Genomic DNA, 5,226 nt, shown 5'->3' on the forward strand with positions numbered 1-5,226 from the left:
ATGGAAGATGCCACTAGAACTTTTTGGTTCTTTTTTTGGGAGATATGGAAGCAGCTTGCTCCCTTTCCCTTATTATGTTACCATTTCTCTATGCTATTCTTCACTTAGAAGGGTTTGACTTACTTAACTTACTGCTTTCCCGAAACTAGCTAAAAAAGGGTCAGGTATACCTTCCTGATGAGATAGGGTTTTTTCTAAAGCGGGAGCTGCTATCGATACGGGGAATTTCTTAAGTTCTTTGATTGATTCTATCCCCGAGTGCTACCAAAGTTACTCTAATTCCTTAGCCAGATATTCCCCTTGCCAGACTTTCCTGAGAGCAGAATCGATAGATGTTACCACAGAGTAGTACCTATCAACTTTCCTTCCTGCTTTTCCGTCTTGCCTTGCTACTTGAGAGAATGCCTTTGACCGAGCAACTCTTCCACTCATTTTATTAGCAATCAAACCTCTTCCCCTCAACTTGTAGGCTATGTCCCCGTAAGAATCTCCTATGTTTCCTTGTTTCCCACCTCTGACCTTCTGCTATGACATGACCAGTCCACTAATAAGTCAGGTATCTCTGATGAGTAAGACCGTCCTCTTCCCTTCGTTAATAAAAGAACTCCAACCATGCTTTCTTGAAATAGCAGTTATTGTCTTCCTGGTCAGCTTTCGATGAGTGACTCTTGGTTGTGGGGCCAGGGGGACCGTTAACCGCTAGGCAAAGAAGGAGGAGCCATGAAGCGGGTGTTTAGTGAGGAAGAGACAAAAAGCATTTAGTCGATAAAGACGAGTGCTTTCGATCGGCTTGTTGCACTAAAGCTGCGAGATTCTTTGATCGAATCAGCTCTCTGCATTTACTTTCATCTCATCCCACTCTCTTTCTTCTTTCATTTTTTTAAAAAAGAAGGAATTTTAAAATCCTTCTTATCCTTCTATACAATCCAATCATGCAGCCTAGCTCTACTTTACAACGATATATCTAGCTTTTAGTTTTGTTGAACTGCGCTTATCTCAGGAAATGAGGATAACTTAATGGAGCCCAAACTCATTTGAAATAGGTTTTCTAGCCTTTGGCTTAAACAAAAGATCCAGCTAACTTGTGAGATAGAGCTGTCTTCCTGGCTGGAACAGGATGGTACCTTATGACTTCAACTGGAAATGGCTTGCATGGATCCAAAAAAATCTCAAACCAACAAAGTCATCCTTGACTTGCCTATTGACCATTCCACCCCTACCGAGCCACCTCTTCGAAGTATTTACCTCTGCCTTTCTTTTTTGAGAACATACCCTTCAAATCAAAAAAAAAGTTCCTCGTCTGTGATTTAATCGGCCCTAAGGGAGTTTACTCGACCCGTTCTCCAGTCTCCCGCACTGCTAAAGTATGCGACTCTGTATGAGGACCTCCTTCCCTTTTTCTCTGCCCACATATAGTTCACACGGTTATCAAAGCGGCGGAAGGGCGGGCAATAGGTACCATGAGCCCTTTGTCCCACATATCTATCAAGAAGCAAGTGTAGTTCACCAGATTCCACATGCTCAAGCTATCGCCACCACTTAGACAATAAATATACATTATGCCATTTTCAAAAATTAGTGAACAACCTTTAATATACGTGAGCTAGACACATGGCATGCACCCTTTCTATCAGAAAACAAAGAAATACGGTCAAATCTCAATTTGTATCCAACCTGACGCATGCAACGCCAGCACCGGAGACATGGCAGCAGTGGGTGTCGCCCCACTCGACGATCCTTCCGAGGACCCTAGGTACGGTATCCCCAACTGATAGGTGCGGTGGCCGGACCCGTGCCAGCACTAATAATGTGGTGCAACAATACAATTGCAGGAATGCAAGATGCATATTACCTTAACGTATAAGGAAATATGATTTATCTCCTTGCATCCTGGTCCGAGCTGTCTCCTCTCCCACCAGGACGACACCACGTAAATATTTCTCAATAGGCTAATTGAACTCCACACAAATGAAAATACCAAAGTAGAAAAATCCTATATCCACATAAGATTGATGACATCCTCGTGATCAGAAATGAGAATGGATTGGTTAGTTAATTATCCAAGCAGAAACATACGGGAATGATGCACATGTGAAGACCAAACGTGAAACTGAAGCGGCTGGAGTTGCGTTGTAGCTGTAGCAGCAGGGACATCCCAATGTTCAAGTATCCCCCTGAAAGTGCAACTATCCCTGGGTGGTTTTGGTACTTACTAACGACATATAGCTCATTGAACTAATACTATTTGAAGATGATCATTTTAGAAAGTTCAATGATTGGCATGGCATGGATTAAGAATGTGGACCCCTCAAAATGCTAAGGACACTGATACGTCTCCAACGTATCTATAATTTTTGATTGTTCCATGCTATTATATTATCTATTTTGGATGTTTAATGGGCTTTAATATACCTTTTTATATTATTTCTGGGACTAACCTACTAACCAAAGGCCTAGTGCAAATTGCTATTTTTTTGCCTATTTCAGTGTTTCGCAGAAAAGGAATATCAAATGGAATCCAAACGGAATGAAACATTCAAGAGAGTTATTTTTGGAACAAACGCAATCCAGGAGACTTGGAGTGGACGTCAAGGAAGCAACGAGGCGGCCACGAGGCAGGAGGGCGTGCCCAGGGGGTAGGCGCGCCCCCACCCTCGCCTATATATATATATACTCATATACCCCGAAAACATCCGAGAGCACCATGAAACCCTATTTTCACCGACGCAACCTTCTGTACCCGTGAGATCCCATCTTGGGGCCTTTTTCGGCGCTCCACCGGAGGGGTAATCGATCACGGAGGGCTTCTACATCAACACCATAGCCTCTCCGATGATGTGTGAGTAGTTTACCACAGACCTCCGGGTCCATAGTTATTAGCTAGATGGCTTCTTCTCTCTCTTTGGATCTCAATACAAAGTTCTCCTTGATTCTCTTGGAGATCTATTCGGGGTAATTCTTTTTGCGGTGTGTTTGTCGAGGTCCGATGAATTGTGGGTTTATGATCAAGATTATCTATGAACAATATTTGATTCTTCTCTGAATTCTTTTATGCATGATTTAATATCTTTGCAAGTCTCTTAGAATTATCAGTTTAGTTTGGCCTACTAGATTGATCTTTCTTGCAATGGGAGAAGTGCTTAGCTTTGGGTTCAATCTTGTGGTGTCCTTTCCCAGTGACAGCATGGGCAGCAAGGCACGTATTGTATTGTTGCCATCGAGGATAAAAAGATGGGGTTTATATCATATTGCTTGAGTTTATCCCTCTACATCATGTCATCTTGCCTAATGCGTTACTCTGTTCTTATGAACTTAATACTCTAGATGCATGCTGGATAGAGGTCGATGTGTGGAGTAATAGTAGTAGATGCAGAATCGTTTTGGTCTACTTGTCGCGGACGTGATGCCTATATACATGATCATGCCTAGATATTCTCATAACTATGCGCTTTTCTATCAATTGCTCGATAGTAATTTGTTCACCCACCGTAGAATTTGCTATCTTGAGAGAAGCCACTAGTGAAACCTATGGCCCCCGGGTCTATCTTCCATCATAATATTTTCCTATCTACTTGTTTATTTCTATCGTTGTTTATTTTGCAATCTTTATTTTCCAATCTATACAATAAAAAGACCAAAAATATTTATCTTATTATCTCTATCAGATCTCACTTTCGTAAGTGACCGTGAAGGGATTGACAACCCCACTACAAAAAAATACACTTCTGTGATGATACGTGTTTGTCACAGTAGGTCGCGTTTTTTGTTATGCATGTACATCCATGACGATTTTATGACAGAATTAAGATAGTCATACCTGTGCTGTCGTAGAAGTCTTCCATGACATTACCAAAATTATCATCACAGAAGTGTCCACTTCCATGACGATAAATCGTGCGTCACAGAAGTGCTTTCATCAAGGATGACCGACACGTGGAATCCACCGTAATAGAATGCCGTTAAGCTATTGGGTCCGGTTTTGGATCCGATAACCTGTTAACAGCCGTGACCAATGGGAAATTTCCACGTGTAAAATTCTGATTGGCCGGAGGGAACACCTGTCAGCTCGTTAGTGGGCCAGATGTCGCCCGTCCATTGGAGGAGACATGCCTATGATACGTCGACACGTGGCTGGGCCCAACAGAGGCCCATATAGGTTAAAAAGGCCGGCCCAGTCAAAGGCCCGTAGTACTTACTTAGATACTAGTGGGCCAGCCCAATAACGGTCTGCTTAATAAAGGCCCATTTACGGCCCGAAGCTAGATCTGGCCCGTTAATTGTTCGCCAAATATTTGGGCCCAATTACAGCCCAGTGACTTTCGACCTGTTAGAGGCGCGATGTAGACATGGGCCCATTTCAGCCTGGTGTGACTTTCGGCCTGGGAATGGCCCTTGCTGCCCATGGGCCATATATGGTCCGACGAGACATCGGGCCGACTAACGACCCGTGATAAAGGTGGCAACAGTTAAGCCCAACGTGACTTTGGGCTTGTTAAAGGCATGTCGCATAATTCGGCCCGTTGATGTCTGTACTAAACTTTCGACCTCTTAAAGGCCCATGATATCAGTGGGCCAACTAAGGCCCGAGATACGTTTCGGCCTGGTAACTGCCCTGATATAACTGGGCCCAAAAAGGCCTGGTCTACATTTCAGCCTCCTGAAGGCCCGTCGACGACTAGTGAAAATTGAGGCCCAACATGCATTTCGGCCTGCTAAAGGCCCATGATTTCATCTGGGCCATAACAGGCCAGTACAATATTCAGCCTGTTAATGGCCCAACGCTACCTGGGCCAAACTAAGCGATGGGTCCATGAAAGGCCCAACTAAAATATAGGCCGGTGCAAGTTGTGGGCCTCGTGCAAAGTGTGAAGGCCCCAATCATTCGGGCCCAAGAAAGATGCAGGCCGACCCAATTGTGGCCCGCTAAAAACTAGGCCCGTTAGAGGCGAATGTTTCGGCCCGGTCGACTACATCTGATTTTTTCAGATAGCGAATGATGGCAGTAACTAGTAGGGATTAAGAACAAACCTACTCTATACAATAAAGAAATTACGGCATACTAACTAAGAATAAACCTACACTATACAATAAAGGATTTATGGTATATTACATCCACTGGGCATCGAAGTTCGCCACTAGTGATCATAAAGCGCAAGGAAGAAGCAGATTACAAAAACTGGGCACCATTGCAGCGTAACAAAATAATAATGAACTGAGACCACTTCC

Source organism: Triticum dicoccoides, chromosome 5A (assembly GCF_002162155.2).
Source record: "Triticum dicoccoides isolate Atlit2015 ecotype Zavitan chromosome 5A, WEW_v2.0, whole genome shotgun sequence".
NCBI classification, from domain to species: domain Eukaryota; kingdom Viridiplantae; phylum Streptophyta; class Magnoliopsida; order Poales; family Poaceae; genus Triticum; species Triticum dicoccoides.